At 42.1% G+C, this 26,163-nt stretch overlaps 2 long non-coding RNA genes across 4 annotated transcripts in view; one reads left to right on the top strand and one right to left on the bottom strand.

Annotated features, from left to right (window-relative positions):
- LOC137850680 (uncharacterized) overlaps positions 1-9,038 on the top strand; it is a 67,169-nt gene extending 58,131 nt beyond the window's left edge. For 2 of the 3 annotated variants that reach the window (XR_011092736.1, XR_011092738.1), the window contains one exon: positions 6,848-9,038. This is a non-coding gene — a long non-coding RNA (uncharacterized lncRNA). Of the gene's footprint in view, positions 1-6,586; positions 6,662-6,847 lie in introns of all 3 variants that reach the window. The other variant, XR_011092735.1, reaches the window with a different exon arrangement.
- Positions 9,039-14,295: 5,257 nt separating this feature from the next.
- Positions 14,296-21,070, bottom strand: LOC137850681 (uncharacterized). The gene is made up of 3 exons (XR_011092739.1): positions 20,900-21,070; positions 19,748-19,960; positions 14,296-18,995 (listed from the first exon to the last, which is right to left on the bottom strand). It is a non-coding gene; the product is annotated as an uncharacterized lncRNA (long non-coding RNA).
- Positions 21,071-26,163: the final 5,093 nt, after the last annotated feature.

Genomic DNA, 26,163 nt, shown 5'->3' with positions numbered 1-26,163 from the left:
GCTTGAAAGATGGAGGGATGAGCTGATCTTCTGGGGATTTACTCTTCCACTGTCCGTAAATCTAATATTAACATAGTGGCAGGACTCCAAGGGACCTACCTTGCCAAAGTCTGACTCGGTAGGATCTGATCCGCATGATTCTCTACTTTAATATTCTATTTAATATTCCAAATAACATTAAGCCTCATGGTAGTAGTCTGCATTACAAAACAAACCGAACCAAAGACATTTGGCAGCCTGTCGGTCACCGCTTTTATGGAGGAGCTGCGGCAGGACAGTGGAGTTCACCTCTTTTCTATAGGATCTTTTCCATATAAATACTAGAGAAAAACAATTACAGGCCTACCGCAGCAAGATTTGCAAACTGCCAAAATTAATACTGAATGCCATGAGCCTGGAAATGGTACGTTGTGAACTGATTGCACCAGACTGCAGCCTGATGTAGCTGCAGGCTTTACAATGCCGGCCTGCAAAAGCCCTCACAGGAAGATCTCGTGAAAAAGGAGAAGCTGTTTAAAAGTCCTGTGCTTCCTTCCTTCCTCTGTGGGGCTGCTGTAGTAATACCTGAGTCTTGTGGCATACTTTAGGGTTTGTTCGGCTTTCTTTAGATTTGCCTGGCTGGGGGTTATGCTTGGAAGAATTTATACCAGAAGGACTTGGAAGAGAAAAGATGCTTTGAGCTTGCTTGGAAAGTGCAACAAAAATAGTGGAGTCTGCACGGAGGGGCTAAAAAGGGACAGATCCTGAGGAGTCTGGCAGGTATGCAAAGGCTACTCCCAGTGCAATGGTAACTGATATCTTAGCACGTGTACTGCAAAAGCTTTTGGAAAGGAAGTTATGAGAGAAAGCAAAGGGACCGCATACATAATGAAACTACATTATGAGTAATGAAAGTACCACCTATCCTGTGGGCCTCCCTTTCTCCAGGAGCCGCTCGAGCCGTAATTTCTTTGTATCTGTATTCTGCGATTGGACGCTGTTTCATTTCCTCCCAAGTCCAGGAAACTCTTCTCTTGGTGGCTCAGAACATCTTCCCTGTGAGCAGTGCCATCACATTCATGCTGGTGACTTACCAATGTCAGCCAGGACCAGCCCAGTGCCAGTGTGTGCCCAAGGATGGGTGGAGGCAGAAAATGGTAGAAGGTGGTGGAGTTTAGGAGGGACTTCAGATGCTCCTGGGGCAACAGCAGAATGGTGGGAGCAACTCCTGCTTGTTGCCCTGATGATTGCTGCCTCTGTGAGTGCACCCATCCCTTCATTGGCAGCCAGCCTCACTTTCCTGGGCTTTGACAAAGATGAAATGCAGCCATCTGGGTATCCTTCCTATGTCTTCTGGACCTCACGCATACTTTCTTCTCCTTCAATTCTTCAGAAACTGACTGAAGCTGGACAGTTCTGATTTTACTTCTTCCATGTTACCTGAGGTTACTCCCAATTGGCCAGAGACATATTGCAATTTTGTGGTTGATTTCTAAAAGCATACCAGAAGCCATAACTTCGCCTCAGAAAAACAGATTTTTACATAGTGTTGTCTGCACCAAATTTACCTTCTTGTTTTAGAAGATCTTTGTGTGATGGGCAAGGTATTTCCAGGTAACTGAATGTGCCTAAAGTTTGCTGCTGAGTGTAAAGTTTGGCCTTCTTGAAAGGTGACCAGCTCTGGTTTAGAATAGCAGTGTACCAAGAAAAGGGGGGAAGAGTTAAAAGGCTCATCTGTTAAACTGATCTGTAGTTTGGAGGATTTCTAGAAGTGTAGGGGAAAGAAAGCATGGGATGCAGCCTAAAATAAAATTCTGGTATTTTTGGTTGAGACAAAATAAAATATGTTGTACAACAACAAAAACAAACAAAACACCACCACCAAAAAACAACACGTCATATGCGTTGTTTAAGTACCAGCCCTATCTTTTAGTGACTGTGCCAATCGTACTTTTCAAAAATTAAACCTGTATGCTTTCCTTTCTTCTCAGTCTTTCTTCTGTTAAAGTTGAGAGCGTTACCAGGACAGAATCTGCTAAGGATGTTTTGCATGAAGTTCTGAAGTATCACCGATACTTCACAATTTATACAAATTGGATTTCTGCCAGTTCTTTCTGTGTTCACCTTGAGAAAACTGAGTCTTGACTTGAAAGATGCATCAAGAATTAAATAGTGGGTGTACTGACTGGCTGCCATTTGTGCTTTTTTATCAGACTTAATGTCATAAAAATTCTTTTCATTGACTTTGATGATATTCACTCAACTTAATGTCAGGGGTCTGATTCACAGGGTATCCTCCAGTCTCTTTCATGGCTGGAAAGTCACAACAACAAAGAAGCTAGGGATTTCCCCATCAAGGGAAGCCCCCAGTTGATGGTGAAGCAGGCCAAGACCATTGAAGACTTATTTTGTTTAGAGGCGTGAGAAAAACTTAGCATTCTGGCATACTGGCTCCAGGAGCATCATTGCATGCTGTCATATCCCTCCCACTCTTCCCCTGTGCTTCGGGGTCTGGGTATGTTATAGATGTCACCCTTGATTGCCTTCTTGCTTATGTGGTGTGCCAGACATAGCTTAATCAGATCCAAGGCCCCAATAAGTTAGTGTATAAGAGTAAAACCAGTACATCTCCAGTCACATACATTTGCCTTCATTTTTCTGTGATCATCTTTTTCTTTTTGTCACTAAATATATGTAGTTATACATATATGTAGTTATACATGTACTTCTTTGAAAAGCATATATTCACATAAACGATAAAAGTAGAGGACAGAATATAAGGCCTGCACTAAAGCACAGATTCCTCTTTTTTTTTTTTTTTTTTTTTTCCTGAAGTAGAATTTGTTATTAAACATTTACACAGTTAACAAAAATGAGGTAGCCATTCTCCCCTCAATTTCCATGGTAAGTACTTCCTCTGTGAAGAGGTTCAAAAACTTGATACATGGATATAAAACAACAAAAACTGAACAGAAATCAATGAATCTTTATTGCTTTATTGGCTGCTTAGTACTTTTTACAGAGAGGGCTTTCCCTCCCTCTAGAGCAGTAGTTCTTATATTTTTATTTGTAAGGCTTATACAGTTCCCTTTCTAAAAAATTCCTTTTCTTCTCTCCCATTATTAGAAAGTTTACTTTCATGGAAACTACTTGGGAGATTCAATAACCCTATTTCCACTGGTTTTCAACATATTGCGAATATACAGGAAGGTCACATTGTTATGTAAATTTAGGAGTTGCCTGGCAAATTGGAAAGTAATTTCCTTATGCTACTGTAGTTTGATTCACTGCCAGGGCTCCAAAGGTTTGCCAAAATCTACAGAAAAATGAAAAATTATATTTACTGTACTCAACAATGGTATTCAAACAGCTAGAGCAGAAAGTTATGAATGAAACAACATTTTAAATTTGATTTTAGTTAAATCTATTTCAAGTTTATTTCAATTAGAACTTGGCCAGTTAGGATCCGTACCAGAGGGAACCTGTAACCAATGGTTTGAATTTGACCACAGCGCCGAGTTTTAGAGCCTGTGTCTGCCAAAACTGGCAGGAGGGCCCTGATGGGTTTCCTCTCCTCACAGAGCAGTAGCGCAGTGTCTTCAGCTATTGTCCCCGAAGGAAGGCTGACTCAGAGATGGGCCTGTGGGACCCGACATTGTGCTTGCATTTTGGCTTCCCTGATATCTCGCAGACAGATGCTTATGGGGCCCAGGACTGTTGTATGGAGTTATTAATGAACGGTTGGTTTCACTGTGAAATGTGCTCTCAAGCAAGAGAAAGATATTCTACCTACATTTTCTGGTAGCCCACAGCACCCACATCCTCTGCAAGTGAGAGGCAAAAGGTAACGAGGCTGATCAAAGGCGTCGTATGCTCTTTCTGGAACTGACAGGTCAAGATTAGGTTAATAATTAAAGAAAACTCCAAAATGTTACCGCTTGGCCTCCAACCCAGGGAAATTCCTCTGCCCCTCCACCCAGCCCCTCTTCTTAAAGAGCACATCAGTGGTGGTGAACAACATTTTCTCTGTTGTATCTGGAAAACTCCACTAGCATCGTGCTTGCCTGTTTGATATGATTAGCATCCAGTACTCCTGTGAAAAATAAGTTGTTCTTGCATTAGACTGAGCACAGAGATGATGGAAGTTGCCCAGCGCTGTTCAGAGGGAGTCTCATGGCGGAGGAGAACCTGAATAGCTTGGATCTTGTGAAAGTGCCACAAATTTGGGGCTGTCTTTCTACCATTCTGTGCTTTCTTCCAAGTTTCTGCCACAAGGTAATGGGAAAGCAGCAAAACCTGGTATTGCAAGAAGTTTCTCGGGGATCACAAGGGAAGTATGACACTTGGCAGCAAGGGAAATGGAAATGGCCCTGCTATGGAAGGTTTTCTTTTGCCTCTGAGCATGATGACGAATCTGCGTGTGCTGGTTAGCGTGTAGAAACTGTGGTCTTCCTCTGAATAGCTGTCATTACTGGGCGTGCTTCCCTGTTTGAAATGAGCTGAAAATCACTGCAGCCCTGCTACAGCAAGGATCCCCAGGTAGCTAGACTGAGGTTTTATATCCATAGCAAATGGTCTGTGTGCACCCTACAGTGCTAATGGGGTTTCTTCAGAAGTCTTTGGTTGCTTTGTACAGAACAAAAGGCAGATCATGCAGACATTACACTGTTTTTGGAAGCTGGTGAACTGCATGATTGTCTTCATCTGAGTCTGGTATTTTGTCGTTCCCTTCAGTGTTTCAGGGGAGTGAGTGTTTCAGTGATATGTGAAGTGAGGCCAGTTTTGCTTGGGAAAGATTATGACTCGTCTTCTCCACGGGCTTTTTTTCCTACTGGTAGTTTCTGGGACTTTTCCTGGAAAGTTGTTCTCTGTGGCTTGCATTTTACGGCAAGCTTTCCAAGTCCCATCTGGCACCTTCAGGAGCAAAGCCAGCTTCTGGTTCATCTCACTACTCCCACTGAGAAAAGTTTTTAGAGCAGTGTAGAGTTGCAGCTATACTTGCAAGGGGGTCCCTTTTCTTTAGCACAGAGTGGTAGAGGCTCTCCAAGCTTTGGGTGTGGGTACAAAAGCTTTGCACAATCTTGACAGGCCCTATGTCCAAGATGTGGAGGAGGAGAAGGTTTATCTCCAAATGCCACAGTTATTTGTTTCCCTGATGAACACTGTGTGGCTGATCAAAGAAGGAGTCACCTATCTGAAGTCTGAAAACCCCCTGTTAGTTCCTAACAGCAGGCAGATACCTTCTGGAGAAAATTGTGCATGGTGGAATCGAGGTCTCTGGAAATCTGCCCTTAGAACAGGACCGAATGACCTACAGGGTGAGTTGAGGAGGGGAAGCCAAGGGGGGAAAGGTGGAGAGGAAGAGGCAAATCTCTCAAGGGTTTTCACTGTAGCATTATTAGACTAGGAGCAGCTGCTAGTTTCACCCGTAACTGTGCCACACAGGACAGAAATCATTTGCAGTTATAATGTAAGCATAGACAGGTGTTTAATTAAATTCATAGGCTCCGACAGAGGATTATTTGCAGCATTTACTCTTGCTACAGCCTTCAGTACCTGGACTTCCTGCCAGACAAGCTGAAATAAATTGCATGCTAAGATCAGGGTGGTGACAGCAGCCTCAGGCTGTGTGTCAGGCTAAGCAGAAGGTACATCCTGATGGCTGACTCTCTGAAGTGCTAGACTAGGGTCATTTACTGAGGTAAAACAAAGCACGGCCATCTCACAGAGTGTCAGCCTGGATCCAGAGTATTTTTCACTGAGATTTTGAATGCACTCAAATCCACAGTAAAGCAAAACTCCAGGACAGGGAGAACACACAGATTACACTGGAGAAAGCTTGGCCTGAGGACCTGTGCATTGAGCCTGACAAGCGATGCACTGCCTAGTGTGAATTAGGGTCATGTTCCCTGATTGAGAGGGAGAGCATTATATTCTGTGAAAGCTTAAATCTGGACCCAAGTTTATCCAGGCAATACTTGTATGAATAAACTCATTTCCAATCTCTACGTGAAACTCATTTTCCTGCTTTATTGTTGGTGTTGTTTGTTTGTTTTTAATGCTTTTTAGTTATTTTGCATAATATGCTATTTTGGAAAACATAAAAATAAAACTGTTTGAATAGCATTTTTACCCTCTAGGATTCTTGGTTACATGATTGATCAAAGCTCATTTTTCAGTTTTGGTAGCGAAGATACTATTCAAATATCTGTGCATGCAAGAGAAGAGAATATTAGAGTTGAGATTCCCAGTCTTACTTCATTTTTAATTTCTTTCATTTTCATATTCTTCACAGAAAAGTTGGTCCCTGATTTAGATTATGACAAGATATATTGATAGACACCCACAGGAAACTATTAATACAGATTCTTTTTCCCTATGGCTCTCTCTCACTCAAGTCTTCCTAAAATAGGGGGAGAAAGTAATAGTTTAGCATTAATTAGTGTCTGTGGCATAAGGATTTAGTAGAATATCTCTGTATCTCAAGATGCAGTGCAGAGATATGGAAGGAAGTGGGATGTCAAGTGAGAAGCTCCTGGATCTGATTCAGTTACAAGTCCAGATACACAATTTTATGTGTTTGTCTGATTCTTGATTTCATCCTCAGCACAAGACAAGAGACAGAACTGGACTTGTGGATAAAAGGATTCGTATTATATAAAGTGTGTCCACTGAACTGCAGGTACGAAATTCCCCCTTCAGAGAAATGATCCAAAGAAAAGAGCATGAGTTGCACTACTTCAGCAGAAACAAAAGATGTCACTATCAGACACAGAAAGAGTTGAGCTAATAAAAGATTAGTCTGAAACTGTTTAGATCACACCAATGTGATACAATAATAATTTTTAGTTTCTTTCTTCATTCAAAGGGAAACCACTGAAGGCACTCTGTGAAACTACTTTATCTGGAAAAAAAAAAAAAAATCTGGCTTCTGAAGCTCCTTTCTTGAGAGGAATGTTTATAGAATTGCTTCCAAGTTCCTGTAAATGCCCCCACATTTCACACTCATCGTATCATGTGAAGCTGTTCTCGACCCCAAAGAAGACACAGGGTGAATCATTAAACCAAAATGAAAGAAGAAGAATATGGAGAATAGAAAGTTTGTGAATTGTGAAGACAGAGCATGGTACAGAATGGAACAAAAGGGGAAGTTTGCAAAGCGATAGGTGTTGGAGGGAAAAGAGCACCTCAGGAAGAGATCATCTCACTGCCATCCCTGCTTTTTCAGGGGAGTTGCACTAAGTTTATTAGAACGATGTCTGGTACCATACGCATTTCAATTTTCATGATGCCACTGAGGTCAACCTCCTATTACCTCTTCTGAAAGGAGAAGTGGATTCATGCATTATAATCAGGCAAACCAGTAGTACAGCACTTTCTCAGAAGGAGAATGATTACCAGGAAAGTATCTGTATCTTCAGACACAGCCAGACCCTTTCCAAATCCGGTTGGATTTGCTTATCCTGCCCTCCTGTTCTGGGTTACGTCCTCCAGAGACACCCTGGGCTGGATCTGAAAATCATTGCTTGGGACAACTCTCTCTCTTAGAGCCTTCCTGAAAGTTTCTGCTGCTCTGTCTGTTTCTCAAGAGTCATATAGCAGAACATGGTCCTTAAGTTCTCCGCAGTCTTAATGAGATCATCCAGTACTGCAAGAAACGTGCATGCATGATACTCTTTATCCCTGCTTCCACTTTTGCCTAGACATCCTCTAATAGACTGTCATAACTCTTTGACTCTTGTTCAAATTTTTCAATGTTTGCCCTTTTGAGAGGAGTTAGTTCAAGGGAAGAAATTCACTGTCCCTCCGTCAGTCCCTTGGGGAATCTGTACAATGCTCAGCACAACTGGAGACATTCATTTCTCTGTGGGTCCCTTCTGCTCTGGGGAACTTCCCCCTTTAGGGGAAAATCCACGTTCGGCCACAAGTGGGGGAGTCCCAGACAGCTGGACAAGAGGAGAGAGGGGTGTAAAGGACCTAGAAAGTGCTTCAAAGAAATTAAGGCATCTGTGTAGATAGGCTTCAGTAAACATAACTGGATCTTGGGAGTCTGATGATGAAACCAGCTTGGCCCATCTTGGTCCCACTCCCTGGAAACGGCGAGTTTGGGAAGTTTGTGAAAGCAAGGTGTGGAAAGCAATGGGAAATTTTGCCTGATAAAGCACTGGGGAAAAGCTGAATGAGCACATCAGGATTTTTAGCCAGATGAAAGAGGAGGCCTCTGATGTTTGCAGAAAGAAAAAAATAATGCTCAAATGACTCAGGCACATTAGTTGGGATGTAGAAATTTTATCTACCATGTTGGGTCTCAAGCTTGTAGGTAGAGTATATATTTACATATGAGTGTATACATGGGCAGGTATGGTGCAGTAGGAAGCACGTTGTGTAGCTCGGTTGCTTATAAATACATTTAGAAGTTGAAGCCATTCTTTCTATATTTATTTTCAGGACCAGTTTTGATTATTGATATTGTAACATTGATCTAACAGATTGATAGGTCAGCTCAACTGTGGACATTATCCTACACTGTTTAGAATGAAAATTTATATCCATTTACATCCATTTAGGTAGGTTTAATTATTTATTTATTTTTGTGACAACAGCTCAGGCAAAGAAGTCTTTCGAACATCAACTTCGAACCTGCCCAAAGCAATGGAAGTTTTTCTATTTCTTTCACAGGATCTTTCAGCTAGATTATCGTTTTCTAGTTGAATGATAATAGAAGTATTAGAGTTTTGATCTTACTGAGGATGGAGGACTAGAAAGAGTATGGCGCTATTTTTTCCCCATCTTATGAAAACTGCTAGGATGTCAGCAGAAAACGTATTATGAGATATTTCACACATTGATAAAAATGTCAATCAGTTTTGGGTCTCATAAGAACTTCCCTAAAAGGTGAAAAGCACAGATTTATTTTCCTTATCTTGGCATCTCCTTAAATGAATCAGCTATGTAACTCAGCAGAGTATAGTGTTACATTAATTACAGCATGCCTCATAGCATGGAATGAGAGCTAACTGATTTATTTTGCTTCAGGAATAAATCTAAAAGTCAAATTACTTTTGTTTCTTAAGATACATAATGTATAGAATTTGTATTTCTTAAGTGATTTGTATCACAGCCTAAATTTCTATCATTCCAATTTTTTTTTTTTACATGTGCCTATGTATAGCAAGTGGTTATATGATATATTTATAGATGTTCTTTGGCTGCCAATTCACTTTTTTGTTTTCCAGCAATTTTAGGAGGTTTTCTTTGGTTGTTCTTTCTATTGATGCTATTCTAAAACCTTATATACAGCTCAATAATATGCACTGATTAAAAAAATCCCAATATGTCAAAAGCCTTTTTTTTCAGTCATGCAACATCATAATCACCTCACCTGGCATTCATATTATATTCCACTAGTGGCACGTGTAGACATCTCTGCAATGAATTGGAAGCTGATTTATAAAAAAGTATTTTTACAGAATCTGCTCAGATATAAGTGTTAAGGAGCATAGTGAGCAGAACTCTTGTGTTCACACTGCATTTGTTTGTTTATTGTTTATTGGATTCCCATAGTGTCCAGACTGAAAATATATGTCGTATGCTGTTGTGCCTGGAAATTAGAGCAAGACTTACTTGCGCTAGTCTTCATGCAACACTTTGTGTTAATTTATTGGATTCTTTGCTGTATGCTCATTTTACTTGACTGTGGTGGAATAAGGAAGCTGTTGATGGATCTTATTCAGTTCTTAAGTATGATTAAGTTGTGTAATTTGGTATACAATCATCTGAATTATGCAAGCATTTACAAATCTCAGCCGGGATACTTTACATGCAAATTTTATTTGGAAGATGTGTAATTTACTGAAGTGTTCTAGCATTCAGTAGTAGTGAAGAGAACTACCTAATACAAGAAGAACATAGTTATTATTTATTCACTTATCTATTCAGTTGCCTGTATTTCTATAATTTTAGAATTTTTACTCAGGAAGCACACAACCCATTGCTACCGTGGCTGTCCTCTCCTCTTAGAGATTCACAATCTAAGAGTAACTCAAAGACACAGCAGAGGAACAGAGTCTGGTGATGAAGAGGGAACTTGAATTGATCTCACCATAGCATATCATTTTAGGATTTACAACAGAGGACTATTTTAAAGGGAAATGTGAAGGAACACATAAATAGAATAGAAGCAAATGCAGAGGTGCACATCTCAAAATTTAAGAGGTGGCTGTACCACAGGTTGTTTGAGAAGCCCCTCTTCTACTCAGCACTCCAATAGCAAGCAAGGCAGTAAGTACATTAGGGCTATATTGTGACAGGTCCCACAAACAGAAGACTGGTAGGGTTGTATTTATAGTAATAGAAAAACAAGAATAAGAGGAGAAATGTCCCAGGAAAGCAAAGTAAATCAATAGATCAAGGTACAAAATTTCATCTGTGCTGAAATATTTGCACGGCACAGGATGGTGTTGACAAAGCTAGGAAAAGAAAAAGACTATTGCGGGTATCACGGAATCATAGAATCGTTTGTGTTGGAAGAGACCTCTAAGATCATCAAGTCCAATTGAACTGAGATAATACATGTTGAGAAACAAATCAAAATTTCAGTTGGATTAATAGAAAAAAATGTTATATTTAAGGTTGTTATTCAGAAAGTATCTGCAAGATTTATTTGTAGCCTAGCACGAGGATCAAGAGAGAAATCCAAGCTGAACATGATGCTGCCTTTATGGGCCCAAATGAGAGGCAGGATGGTGATGTTTCCAGTGTGAGAGAAAAAAGGGGCAGGTGGGAAATGACTGGGGGAGGACGATTAACCATATTAAGCTTACACCGATGATTACACATCCACTGTGAGCTGTCAGAAAGACATGCTGAGTGGTTAGCTGAGCGAAAATGATTCATGCCTGGAGTGGAAACGCGGATTTGTAAGCTGTGAGCATGAAGTTGTTAAGTGCATTGGGGGAGTGATTAGTTAGAGATAAGGGGCAGAAGGAGAGAAAAGAGCCAAAAGCAGACGGAACACTCTGTCCCTCTTCAAGTGATGGAGGGGGGAATATAGATGACCTGCAAAAAGCTTTGTAAACTGTCACCGAGGTGGAGGAGGATTAGGAGAGAACGGAGACCCTGAAGCCAGTGAATGCCAAACTTTCAGATAGATGGCAGCTTTGTCAAGAACAACTGGCAGATCCAAAATGGGAAGACCGCAGTGCTGCAGTTGTACAGTTTAGTTAAGAAGGCACTGGAGGCTATGGTGAAAATAGTTTAGTTGGATTCAGTTGCCAGGAGCTAAACTGGAGGAGGCTTAATATTTAATTATACAAACAGCTTCAATAACTTGGGGTATCTGAAATCATTAGTTAGATTTACTTGTGAAGTTAGACCGCAAAATAATTGTGAAAGAAAGAGCTCTTTCCTGTTCCCAGTATCAAGCCTGCAGAAAATAGCTGTAGCTGGTTAAGGAGAAGGCTGGTAGTATAGGATGAATTAGTCAGAAGAAGTGAAAATACATGTAAGAATAAAAACTAAGTAGCTTCTTTGGTAAAAATCGAAAAAAAAATAAAAAAAAAATAAAAAAAAGGAAAAAAGGGCCACAAACACAGCAATGCAATGAACTAGTTGAAAGAAACCCAAGCTAATAAAAGTAAATGGTGAAAAAGGAAGAAAAGTAACAGAGATGTTGGAAACAACTAGAAATAATTGGTAGAGTCCCGAAAAATACATTTTAAAATCAACAGGAAGAGCTATGTCAACACTGCACTGATTTTAGAGAGAGAAATTTGCTGCTTGTATTTGTATCAATTTATTCTACATACATTTTGGCTGTAATTTTAGTCCTTATGCCTTATTGATTAAAAAAAAATACATTTACCTGCTCCCTAATGAATCTTATTCTTCAAGAGATGAGTGTAGAAAAAAGCTGTAGAAGTAGCAGGCTTAAAGACAGAGTATAAACAAGGCTGTTTGTGTAGGGCAGAGAAAGAGACAGACAGGAAAGAGAAGGAGTGATGCAAAAAGGTGCAAAATAAACCAGGAGCTGGAAGAGGGAAGGATCGTGGTGGCAAGAGAAGACATTAAAGGAGAAAAGCAGGTAAAAAACTTCTTGTGAGGTGAGATGAGGGAGAAAGCCAAAGAAAAAGCATGAGTAACTGAAAGCATGCTAAAGTAAGGAAGAAAATCCCAACTTTTTTAGTCAGTTATCACTTGGAAGAAATTGGTGGCTTCTGGTATGATTTAGCACATGTTCTGAAACTGCCATAATGTTCCCAACCAGGAAGGAGACCCATGCAGTCAGACATTAGCTGTAAAGATTCTTCGTAACATTTTTGCCCTTCTTGGCTTTTTCCAGTGATATCAATCTACTTCCACAAACATCTTCTTTTTGATAATGCATTCCAGCTCTAAGTTTACTTTTCCCTTTTCCTTTTCTGAAGACTAATGTTTTCATCTTGAGAAAGAGTGTAGAAAAAAGCTCACTTTGTTCTGGATTGTTTGTTCACTTTCCAGACCACATTTTCCAAACCTACACTCATTGCAAAGTTCATCTTCTGATGGGTACTGGAAAGAGTTGTCTTTCTACCCTAAAAAATAATGAAGTTACTTTTCATCTTTTCTTTCTAAAAGGGTACAATGAAGCTGCTGTTAGTATGGGTTCACTCTGCTTCAGTCCTGTAAATTTCATCCCCATTGACTTCTTCCTTACTCAGATGAAAAGTCTTTTGGAAATCACCTGAAGATTTGTTTGAATGTGGTCTGCATGCTTGATGCCAAGGTGATATTTTAGAGCTATCTTCAGGACTGAAGACCAAAGGAATAAATCTGAATGATGAAATGAAACTTGGAAGTGCTTGGGACATTGCAAATCAGCAAACCAAAACCAAATTTAAGTTCTAATTGGAATGCACCCAAAGTCGTAAAACTAGCAAAACTTCAGTCAGGAGCAAAGGGTGAGAAAAGCTTTGGGAAGTTCCAGCAAAAGCTGAGATTTGGTTAAGGCTAATCTGCAATTTCCCCCACCCACATGTGTCACCTGATATTCAAAAATATTCAGAGAAAACAGAAACTGTATGGAAGATTTTAGTTTCAGCTGCATTTCCTAGCCTTACTTACAGGACCAAGATTAAATGACAAAAATTAATCTCAGAAGGTAGGAATCTCTTCTGAAAGGCTGCAGCACAGAGGAAGATGCTTTTCATAGAAGACTGGCCTTTAAAAGGTGAAGCAGTAAAAGCTGTTGGTCTTCTCTTAATTTCTGCTTAAAACCATGCATTCATTAAAAAGAGTGGATGTCTGGCTTTCCAAACAAAAAAAGTTCCTGCTGCAAAGGTCTTAAGATCATCATAAGCAGATGAAGAAGAGAAAGAGGGAGGAACTATTGTTAGCCTCATTCTCCCGATGTGCAATTTTTAGCATGGTCCTTGGATATGTTTACCCTCTCTAGACTTTAGTCTGGTAAATATATATCAAAGGTAGCTTTAAATAAGGAATTCTACTTTCATAACTACTTTTTAAAGTCTTCATGTGCTCCAGGAGAACTACCTTTGCCTCTGAACTAATTCATATGAAGCTCCACATAGCAGTGTAGACCTTCCTAAATGCAGGAAAGAACCCCAAGTTTTCTGAATCTCAAATCCAGTATCTTTGCTACCACCCTTCCCATCTTCCAATAAAAAAGGCAGGATATGAGAACAGGGAGGAGAACAAAGATCTAGAATTCATCTTCCTTTTTAGCTTACAGAGATTATTTTATTAATGAGCTGAGGAGATCAACAGTTTTAGCAAAAACGAAAATAATGGAAAGCAAAAAAAATCCCTGATGCTCTAGAATATCTTAAATGAATCATCAAAGACTACAGGGAAAAATGTATAGTAGTAGATATACTGCTAAATTTAAAACTCAGATCTCTGGCTCCCTGTCTTGGATCCCTGACGAGTGAAAGGGAGGGATGAGTCTTCGAAAGCCGATGTGCAAAGGAACTGTAACATTTGGATACTGCTTGAATATGTAGGTTTCCAGAGCTGGGTAAGTAAACGATGGCACATAATAGTGAGACTGAGCAGAAGATGTTTGTGGTGCCTTGATGACTGAGACTGTGCAGAAGGTTTTGGGGAGAAAGGCTTAAACGTTTTGCCTGTGTTGTTTTCAAAACTGATGGTAGACACTATGACAGAAAAAAGGAAGGAGGGTATTCATTATGGTGGCAGAAGAAAGGCCAGAGAAAAAAAAAAAAACAGATCTGTGAGGCTACGGCTATTAGTAAAGAGCTACTATCTCTGTGTTTTTATAGATCTCTTAGTAGTAAGTGATTTCAGGAAAAAAGAAGCACAGTCGCTGAATCTGAGACTAATTTAGGTTGGAAGGGGTCTCCATAAGTTGCTTAGTCCAAGCTTTCTTTGGGTTTTGGTTGCACACAGTCTCTCTGGGCACCTGTTGGAGTGCTTAACCATCCTCCCTGTGACCAAGCGTGAAACTCTAGAGGGCCGTGCTGGAGAATGAATGGTACAATCATTTAATTTGAAAAAGATGATTGCAACATTGGAATAAAGTGCCAGAAGTTGACAGTGAATGAGGCTGCAGGAGTGGCAGGACAACAGCAGTTTTATATAATCCCTTAAAGTATGGCAGCAAGGGTCAAGCCTTTGCAAAAAGGCTCCTGTGAGTTCTGGGCATAAGAGAATTTAGGTTTTATTTGCATTGTTAGCTGGCCAGTTAACTCATATCCTTCTGTAGATGTTATCTCTTTCAATGTTTGACTTGCACATATTTCTAACCCAAGTTTACGCCCTCATCTCTGTGATTTATTCATGGTCAGATACCTCTCCTAGTGTTTAAAATATTCTGAGGAACTAGAATCAGGACTAGGAACAAGGATTTAATTTAGCCAGAATGCCTTCAACAGAGGGCCTTCTGTTTGGAGGTCTATTTGGCTTTCAGAAATGGCTGGTAGTGCACAACCTTCACCCAAAACCAAATTCAATAAAAATGTTGTTGACTTTGGTGGAAGCAGAGTTAGGCTGACACTTTGTGGTTTTGAGAATCCTGCCCAGAGATGACAATTGAAACTACTCAGAATAATAACTGTGATGGAAAAAATGCATAAGTACTTATATTTGAGACTGGGAGTCACAACTTATAACGTAGTACTATCATGTACTCCTGTAGGTGCCAGCCCTACTCAGTTTTCTCACCTCCCTGCCACACACACACGAGTGACACCCGGCCCAAGGCAAGGCAGAAGTATCTTATTTATCAAAAGGTGTCTCGGGGGCCACAAAATAATGAAACAACAGTCCAAATGTCACAAGCATACGAGAAGCATGAAAAGCACGTAGCAGATTTCCAGTTGAAGAGCAAGCAGGAGGTTTATGTGACTGGTTTTAGGATGCAGCTAAAATGTACACCTGGTCTCAGGAACTGGGGAGTTTTTCCTCTGTTTCTTAATCTAGAGGGAGCTTCAAGTCCTGTCTTTCATTTCCAAGAGGTGTAGTGCTTCTGACTTTGCTGCTGCCCATCTAACCATCGCCATTTCTCCCACATCTTTGTTGAGGCAGTGACCTTCTCCCTGGTCAGCCAGCAAACTGACATTGGGATAGGATCACCGAAGGTTCACTTCATCCTAAAATGGGATTTGTGTCTGATGCTGAGACGAGCCGAGTGTCAGTCCAAATGTGGCTCTACTCTGGGTTTGTGCTGCCATATTTTACACAAAAATAAGCACACTTACCAATGGGAAATCCTGAAAATGACCACCATGAAACCCCACTTCACGCAATAGAGCTGCCCCTGAGATGTTAATTTTGAATTCATAAAGCTGGATGGTACCTTTGCTGAGCTCAGTGGGCAGTAGATGCTGCTGTACATAAGATATCCTTATTTTGAGCCAAAATAGAAGAGCATAAAAAGAGTTGTGCCTGGTCAGACTGGATACCCTTTTAGCCCTTTTCCAAGGGTGGATGACAGCAAATGCCTAAGAGGGAGTAAAAGGATAAGGTAAGGTTACAGTGAAAATTTTCCAGTATATTCTTCTGTCCTTCAGTATTGTGTAGCTCAGGGACTTCCATTGCTGAAAGCTTTCCTATTTACTGATCCTTTACGGATTTTGGTAGTTGCTTATTAAATCTTAGTACACACAGCCTTTTGCAGCAAGGACTGTCACAGTTTAACTCAGTGTGTAAAGGATCACTTCCTTTGTTCCAGGCTGCTCTGTGGAAGTTTTGGAATTTGATGCCCCTTAGCTCTTGTATTGAAAAATAAATAAATAAATAAAATCTAGGAACAGCCATCACCCGTTCACTTGCCCTGTGGCACATAATTTGATAGATCTCTGCGCACATCTTTCTTCAGCCACCTCTTTTCCAGGCTGGGGTCTGTATTTGACACAGAAAACAGATATTTTGGTTTACCTGAAAGCCTGATGTTACTTTTACACTGGAAACCAGATTAGCCAAAACAAAACAACAACAACAAAATCAGTTACTCCCCTTGAAGACAAGTCCAAAATAAAGCTCCTCCGTATGGTCGCTTTCATTCGCAGTGGATGAAGGCCAGATTCCTGGAAGGCAGAAGTGGAGGTAAAGGCAGACTTTCATATAAAGAGAAGCAAGCATTCTGTTGTAACTAGTGTTTGACCCATTTACCATTTATCCTTTAGGTATTATTATACTGCAGAATAAATTACTATGCAGTTCCTAGAGAATGAAAGATACTAAAGCCTGGGGCTGTGATTTGTGAGCAAGAAGGGGACTTGGGGTACTGAAACGAGTAGCGAGATGAGTGAAGGACAAAGATTAAGGGAAAAGATAAAAGGGGAACTGGAATAAATATGTACTAGGGAAACAGGGTAATTTTGCTTCCACGTGTGCAGAAAACCTGTGCCTTGTCTACTGGATTGAGTAATGATTCATCACTACAACAGAATAAAGAAAAGAAATCTATATTTCCTTCCTCATTCTGGCTTTGACACATGGGTAGAGGAAACCGACTTCATGATCTTAAGATTTAGTATCAACGTTTTCAGCAGAGACTCAAGTATGCACTGAAGGTGTCAGACTAACAGCACAGAGACCAAAATCCTTGCATAACCACAGAGAGGCTCGTAGAGGCAGCAGCAGCAATTGAGACTTCACAAGCATCATTATAGAGCAGTCTTATTCCGAGGGAATCACTTCTCCCTACCTCCCACGGCACTAGGAATGGCTTGAGTGACCTCTTCTGTGTCAGAAACTTGTTGGAAGACTTTCAGACATAGGGGTTAAAAATGCAGCTCAATTGATTTCAGTGAATGTTGGGCTCGATGTACCAGACCTGGCTGTCACCTTTGGGTTTCCAGTAAAACACAAACTACATTTGGGAGTTTTAGAAGGCAGACACACAGCTCTCCTATTCGACTCAGCAAATGCAACCCCTTTCACTAAAGGTCTCTTTCAAATTTCTTTTACGGTCAGACAGACACTGAATCTGCAGCACGGACAGGTTGTCATAGCTCCTGTTCCTCAAGAGTTGGTGTTTTGTCTTGTTTGGTTCCTGCAGAACATACTGTTTTTGTTGCTTATGATCTAAAATAATAAGACAAAAGAGATCTACGTGCTTCAGAGAGCATCCTGCTACTACGTAGGCTGTCCACCAAAACACCAGCTGGAAAAACTTTGCTTCGGTATGATCACTTCTGTGGGTGTCAGCTATTTATCAGCGGGGCAGGCTTTAGTGAGGAAGGGACAGAAGAGCCAGTGGAGCAGCTGCTCTTTGGTGACCTCTTTTCCCCTTGGGCTTCTTGGGATTGATACTTCAAGCAGCTTGAGATGCTGTCACCTGGATCAGCACCAGCTCTGCTGCTCGGGTGTGATTCAGAGCAACACAGAAAGCAGAAATGTGTCTTGAGGAAGTCACAGTAGCAACATGAACCACCCACCCCAGGGGATGTGTATCCCAGTCCCTGCTACCTCCACTAGCTCTCCTCCTTCTTACACCCTTTCCACTGAAGTCTCTACTGAAATAGTGACATACAAAAATGTTAATTTGCTTATCTCTTTGTGTTGTTTCTCTTTCCTGTTGTATTGTAGGGGCCAATGTGTTTTATTAATATAGATGCTAGCCTTTTGCAAATGTGTCAGTCCTGCTGACTCCAGGCTGTGGAACGAAGACAGATCTAATGAAAGCATTGAGATTTGTGTGTTGGGTTCATGAAGTGTTCCTCAGGTCTGGAAAATCTGCAGTAGTCTTTTATCTCTAGCTTTTTCAGGCATGTTTTCTGGGCACCCAATCTCTGAAACCACTTCCAGGAAAAAAGGGATCTTGTGGTCCAGCTGCCCTAGCTCATTTTTGAAAGCAGTTTTGTTCAAGTGACTTTTATCTTTGTTATGTCTTTCCTCCTGTGATATTTTATGTGCAGCCCTGCAGACAACCTGGTGCCATTAAGCTACAGCCATCGCATTGTTCTGTGGTGCTTCCAATTTGCATGGAAAATTATTCATGCTAATAACTCTCCATTGTTCATGTCTTATCTTCCCAAGTCATGCTGGAGAGCTACACAATACGAGCCCTACTGTCAAAAGGCTTCTGTATACTTTAAGGCATGCAGTGATTTGCCTGCGGTGAATTCAAATGAATTCAAGGCTTTTAGGGACTTAAGCAAAATCAGCCAGACTTCTTCAGATTTTCTTAATTTCCCCTCAGGTCACGTTGGCCACCTTTGCCTCTGATAGCAGGCTTTGACCTAAATGCTTCCGCCTGTGCCATGGCTGAGCCTTGTCTTGCTTCAGAGAGAGACAGCTTGTCATTCTGCACAGACGTGGCATTTTTCCAGTTTACAGTCCAAGGGAAGGGAGTTTTCTGAGCTGAGACGGAGCTAAAAAGTTGCATTACAGAGATCAGGTGAATTCAGCAAACACTTTTGCCTAGCGTTGCATGCGCTGCAGAGGGTGTTTTCTCTTCTTATGAACCGACAGGATAATTGTTGGTTACGTGGAGATATGAGGCTTTTAGGTTCGCTGCCATTTTCCCCCATTTGTAGGCAGAAGATAACGTCCTAGGAGAGAACAAATGCGTTTTAGCAGTTAGGTCCATGAGCATGTTTTCCTGCTCCTCAACAATTGTTGACACGCTCAAATTACAAGACAGAAGTTAATACTTGGTTGGTATAATCCAAGCCACCGAAGCAACACGCATGTAAGATGCAGTGCCTCGTAGGTAACTGCAGAAAACTATTAGATGTTTTAGAGTATGAGGCAGTGCTTTAAAAAACATCAAAGCATCTTTTCAGTTGCTGTTTAAAACCACTCGTGTTTCTCAGTTTTTAAGCACTATCACTCAGCACTGGTTTTGCTTCCTAGTGTTGATTTGCTTTCAGCTGAGCTTTTGTTTCACAAAGTTTGTGAAACACACCTGCTTAAACACTTCAGCAATATGGAGCAAATCTGAAAATGGCTCGGTATCTATTATTTCATAACTGAAACCTAGTCAGGTTTCTTTTGTATTTTAGTATGATATTGTAAGCCACACAGGAAACCTACCTTCATTTCTATAGTGACTTATTCTAGAATATTTGGTCAGATATTATCAACTATATAATATTTTAAAATTACTCAGTGTTGGCACCACTCCTAAATACGGGCCCGTCTATGTGCATTATAGCTCTGTTCGGATATTAAAAGAGATTAAAGTGAGTTTCATTTTCTGCCAGACGACAAATAAAGTAACCATCAAAGCAGGTAAAGGAATAATAAAAAGAAAAAAGAAGACACTGTGAAGTTTCCTGAAACGTCTTCCTTCTTTACTTACAAAAGAGGTTGTGTCAAGCGATCCTTCTACAACAAATGGTGTTCCTGTTCCTACTGAAATGAATGACAAAGCTTTGCTGACTTCGCTGGCAGCACAAGCACAAACCCTGGCTGTGCCTCCTCTGAGTCTGGTGTAAATCTGCATTAACCCTACTCAACTTCGGTCCGACCAGAGCTTGGTGTTTCTTGCATCCCGTCAAAGTGGGTTCGATTCCTGCTGATCAAAGCACAGTTGGTTCGCAGTGAAGACGCAAGAGGGTTTTTACCGAGAGAAGCAAGTTCAAAGACATGAGCTAATAAACCCGGACTTAACAAATCCGCTGCTCAGCAGAATATTCAGCTGGCGTCATCAGCATTGCCAGATGGATTTCAGTGGAAATGTACTGCTTTCTCACACAGGCAGTGGTCTGGCAGACTGCACAACTTGCCTAGGTTGGGGGAGGCTCAGACATAAGGAAGACTGGAAACTTTCTGGTCTCAGAGAAGGTTTCACCTTTCCTCATTCCCCATCCTTCTCCCCATTCTAGTCTCCCCCAGCATTTGTATACCAGTGATTTTCAGAGAACTTTTCACAGGATTCCCTACAGCCCCCCAAGGGCTCATTACAAAGCCTTAGCTTGAAGGAAGGTCCCTTTGTGAATCAGGAGCTGGACAGGGGGTGAAAAGCAAAGGTGGGAGCTACTGATCATTTCTCACAATTCAAGGAAGTTACAAGAGGAAGGCAGGGGAAGGAGACTGTGCCAGATCCTGCATTATCCGACGCGTTCACAAATGGGCTTGAAAAGACCGTGGATAGCCAAACTGGCTGATGATACAGCATCGTTTCCAGTAGCCAAAAACAAAAGCTGCCTGAGAAATTAGCACGGGGATTTTACATCAGCTGCCTGGGTAGTATAATGGTAAAGAAAATATGGTGCTGGTGAATACAAAATAGTGCAAAACACAACCCCAGCACATGCAGATAGTTGTGAATGAGCTGTTGTCACTCAACAGACATCCTGGAGTCACCATAAATGTTAATATTAAAAACAACAACAAAAACCAGCTTAATGTTCAGGCCAGGGACTGGGTGTGCCCCTTGGCTCAAAAACCTCTTACTACTGGTTGCCAGAAAGTGGAAGATATAAAAGGGGAAGGAACCCCCTGTACTCACCCTGTTTCCCATAGGTGTCCACTACTTGTCACTGCTGTGAGACGTGGAGATCTCTGCCACGACCTAATACATCTGCTCCTGTCTTCGTATGTCAAATGAACTGTACAGAAGAGCTGATCTGTGCTGGGGTCACAAGGGAAAGCGAAACTATCGAGAAGCATTTGATCTGAGAGCCAGTGCTGCAAGTCTCAGGTGAAGGACCAAAGGATCAGAACAAACAAGAAAGCCGCAGAAGAGACCACAAGGAGACCCTGAATTAACCCCCGGCAGGTTAGAAGCCTGCTAGGTGTTACTGGCGCTTTAGCACAGGGGATGACTGAAATACCGGACTAAAACATCGCAGAAACACTTGGAGAGCTCAGAGGCAGATGTGAGGAATGTGTCCTGGAACTGCGAGGTGTCCAGCAGGTGCAGAGAGAGACAGGCAGCAGCTTAATGGCCAGGAATACGGGTCAGCTGTGTGCAGAAAAGTATGGGTTTACAACGTTGGATGCACTTCACTGGGCCATGTCAGCGGGATATCTCTCAGGAGACACCACAGAGCTCAGCAGGAGGTGAGGTTAGACAGACGTGTGATGTGCAGAAGCACAGGGAGGAAAAAGTCCAGGCAAACCACAGAATTTTGAAGTCCTGGCGTTGTTGCTGCTTCCTGAGCTTGGCTTTTTTCCTGTCCCTAATCATACTGATCCAGTCCTATTGATAGAGAATAGTAGCATTAACCATTCTCAATTTTCCAAATACAGGAAATCTGTACAAACACATCCCATTGTGCAGAAGCTATGGGGAAAATGTCATCAAAATCAAGATCTCTGCCCAGCGTTTTGGCTGGAGGCAGGTGGTAATGGCTGAATACCCCAGCCTACACTCGTGAGGATCCTGTGATTGTGGGAAGGCTGGGGACTATCTCCTTGCACTGACCACAGCTGCTTCTGTGGCTGGGCTCAGAGATTCCTGCTGCCTCGGGCAGATCATACCCTAGTGATATTCCCTGTTGAGAGGTGAACGTCTCACTGATGGTCACCAAGCTTCTATGGGAACTTCAAAACTGATCTCTTTCTACTCCAGAGTCTTCATGGACTACGTAAGTTCAGTGGATATTATGGTTTACAGGCTTCCTGCAGAGACGTTCTGTGAAGACCCCGTTTCCCTAGGATTTCCCATACATGACCTGGAAGCAGCGCTTAGGAAAAAGCTCTTAAAGCTGGTTTTCCATTTGAGGACACTTTGACGTGTGCCTAGAGAAACAAATACATACCTAGCTTATCAAGGGAATGCGTTTGGATGCTTTCATTCACACTCAGCAATGGACTATTCTTAGTAGCTATTAATATACATGTGCCTTGCAGTATGCTTTTGGATAGCCTTGCTTCTACTGAAAATACTAGTCTTGCTTTTAGGGATCAAATATTTTACCGTCTTTCTCCCAAATCCTGGCTTAGTACACAATGCCCTACTCCTTTTATAACACATCTCAATGAAAAATGAATGGACCTGCTAGAACCAATTTCTTTCCTACATAAGCACTGGAGGTAAAGGTGTCAAGCTGACCTGGTAAACACAGGGAAAAAAGTCAAAGTAGTATGAGTTATGGGTTTGAACTGACAGCTTTAAAGGTTAAGAAGTTGTGTATATTTTAACTGGTTAGCAAAATCAGAGTTTTCAAGGCATATTATTTTTCTTACTTCTCTCTTCCAAATGTTTGAACCAAGCGGCTCAAGAAAATCCCTTCTACACTTCATTTGCAATCCAACATGATTATTAAGGTGGATTAACTTTTTTTTTATTATTATTTTTTAGCCTTAAAAACAAACACACAAACAAAAGTGACTGCTGGCAGGTTTAGAGGCACAGAAGTGCAGTCATTTGGTACGTGGTTGCCATGGGAGCTAACCTACATCTGAATTATCTTGCACAGCTTTCGCAGCCATTGTCTAGTGTTGTTCCTCCTGTCTGAATCATCAGTTCCTTCCTAGGGGTCTGCCTAGAAAGAAAAAAAAACAACACACAACTCCTTTCTGCCACTTTTGCCTCATCTCCTGGCTCAGCTCTTTCATCCTGGCACACTCCTTACTCTGGTGATGCTGATGGAAGGGGTGGCGAGAGGAGTGTGAGGCAGAAGGTGACCACCCTCTCAGCACACTCAGGAAACAAGACTGGTGTTATTTACGAATTTCAAGGTTTTGGGTTGTTTATTTCCGGGTGAAACAGTTCCTTCCTGTCAAACCAGCCTATTTCAGAGGAAAACTGACAATTTCTGACTAGCCATCCTTTTTATCTCCCTTCTTGCCACCTCTGAGAACTAAGCTGTGACGCCACTTCAGGGGAACCCAGCCCAGGTCTTATCAGTTCCTGGCAGATCATGGATAGCTGAGATACCTTTTGCTTATGGCCGAATGTGAGCTCAGCACTCCAGGGTTTACAGAAAGCAAGATCAGAGGATAAGAAGAGTATTTATTTATTTTTAACGTAACAAGCTCAACATACTGTCAAAGCAGAAGTTTTGTCTTTTTTTTTTTTTTTTTTTTTGAAGTCGACTTAGTTTCGGTATCGGTTTGCTTCTGTTTGTTAGTTTCCAGGCAATTGCCTAGAAGACGATCGCTGCTGCTGAACTCTTGGCATTACCAGGTTACCTGTGTGTGCAAAGTCAAGAAGTGGAGATTACTCAGTTTACCATCCCCTTATCACAGAGCAGTAGAAGCATCCCCAGATCTGTGGGGTTAGGGGCCATTCTGAAGTGATGGCTCTTTTCAGGGATACTGAGAGCTATGAGATCTGGCAAGAGCTTTTTGCTCTTCTTTGCAAGTTCGTTTATGCAGTCCAGTCGTCTCAGGATAGCTCGCTTTTTAAAATGGACTTTCAAACCATTAAAAAAGTGCAAATATTAAGCATAGGGAATAAGACCCCAAGAAGAAACACTCACTGAACACCATATGTTGATTTAGGTCTGCTGAAGACCAACCTCCATAAATGCATTATGTGATCGTTTATTAAACAGCAGTGAAGAACTGCAACAACCAGTTTTTGGAATAACTGGCAAGAGGGATGGGTCTGGCAACTATATCGGGATTCCCCCTCTAGAGCTGTGGGGAAGAAAAGCAGATACTATACATCACCCTGAATGTTTAAGGTGCATGTGGATTTCCTCCCACTGCTATTTAATCTTGGTATGTTGCACTCTCCCACTCTAATTTTTGTTCCTTCACTGTAGAAAGCTGCACACATGCAATACAATTCTAACAAGGGAAAGCACTGCAGGCTGAAGTAGACGTCCTGAAGGGAGTCACGAAACTTGAAAATAAAACAGAGAAGACTGCGTGGCACTTCCCATTCAGAAAAATGTTAGATGACTAAGCTAGATGCACTTGTATTCCGTCTGTATTGCCTAAGACAACGTAATGATTTCACATGTATTGCCCAAGCACAGGACTTTTCAGGGCTCTTTGCAAAGGACAAAAATACTGCCCATTGCAGATGGAGAAACCAAGTTATGGGGAACTGAAGTGACCAGGCAAGACTTCCAGCATATTGAGCATGAGGCTTTCCAGTTATTCTGGACCTCTTAGCACAACACAGATCAGGAGCTTTACTTATTGTTTATCTTTTTGTTTCATGTACAGAAAGCATTTGCCAGTGGCTGGCAAAGAATTCTTCCACTTTGGGGGCAGAATGTGTTGAGTAGTTATTATAAAAAACTGCAATTCAGACCTTTTGGACCTCAGTTGTATTTTGTGTGGCATGACAATAAAGTAAATTGCATTCTGGAGAGCTTTGCCAATGAAATATTAAAGCCAGTATCTGTGATAAAGCTCTCTGCTATGCTTCTCAGAAGGGCTGAGGAGGAAGGAAGGAGAGAAGTGAAGTACATTAAGTTGGGTAGCTATCCTTCCAGCCTTACAAAGAGCTCCTCTGATGTTTCTGCGACTACAGACGTGATATACACCACAGACCCTGTGGAGCCTCAGGGATGTCGTGGTGAAGCTAAGATCCTGATCCAAAATGGTCCAGGCTGAAGCATGAGATGGCTTCCTACTGACTTGCTGCCACGGTCCTATGGAGGAAAACAAGGAATGTAGAAGGCAGGAGGGGCCCTGAGCCTCCCCTAACACGGGCTGAGGTGTAGCTCAAAAGTAGTCTCAGGCCCGCCCAGTCCAGATATGAGTGGCCTAGCTTCAGCATCCCATGCTGGTTTATTTATTTCCTCTTAAAAGCCCAGGTAAGATTACTCAGTAAACCTCTTGCTAGCAGCCTGCCTCCTCGCCAGCCTCCTGGCACACCTCTGTCACGGATGCTGGCTCTGAACTGCCTGCCAGCTGCAGGCAGCTCAAATCAGTCCTGCATCAGCTGCCGAGGGCCTGTGGGGAGCAAGCTGTGACCCCCAGCTACCTGTGGGGCTGGGTCTCCAAACGGGCTCGCTGCTGGTGTTGCTCAAGGAAAGGGGCACACATACAGCTGAGGGCAGCACGGAGGACGCGTGACCGCCTGTCTGCCAGCAGCCAACATTAAATTACACCTGCAGGTTGTGAAACCACTCCCTGGGAGCATGCTTGTATTGGCAAGCACTGCCTCCACGTAGTGTTCCCAGTCCCTTATCTCCCAGCCCTTCCAGAGTTCATCCACCAGGAGTTTGATACCTGGCCGTGCTGCCCGTCAGCCCTACCGAGGCGTGCCCCACAAACACTTGAGTCACAGGTGACACAGAGACATCCATTTAGTTATTGCATTTATTTTTTTTAGGGTATATGTGAAAGGGACTGTGCATAATTGCCTGCAGGATCTTTCAAGTATTTGTGTAAAATCTTGCAAGTTTTGTACCAATGCTTGTATAAATATGAGCAGAGCACCTGAAGGGAGCCTCCTGCTGCTCGTGGAGGATGTGTTATTTCGGCGGGTTATGGGGCTGGTTAATGGGGTAGATGAGCCATGAAGGATGCGTTACTTGGGCAGGATATAGGGCTGGGTAATGGGGGAGAGGAGAGGTGAGCCACTAGGGATGTGTTACTATCGGGGAAGATTTTACACGTATGTGTATGTATGCTTTTGAACTGTGCATATCCCCTACACCTTTCCCCACTGCTCTAATTTCGGACTTGCCCACCCGTGCCCCTACCAGGGCGCTGCCCCCCCGCCCTCACTGCGCCCGCCATGCCGCCGGGCTCTCCAGGTGGGGCAGGCGTGCGCGGGGGCCGCCGGGAGTTGTAGTTCCTTGCGGGCTCCTAGCAGCTTGGCGGCGCGGCGGCGGGGACTACAACCCCCAGGGCCGCCGG

This window comes from Anas acuta, chromosome 2 (genome assembly GCF_963932015.1).
Source record: "Anas acuta chromosome 2, bAnaAcu1.1, whole genome shotgun sequence".
NCBI lineage: Eukaryota > Metazoa > Chordata > Aves > Anseriformes > Anatidae > Anas > Anas acuta.
The sequence above is the reverse complement of the archived record's forward strand: the minus strand, read 5'-3'. Positions and strand labels throughout refer to the sequence as shown.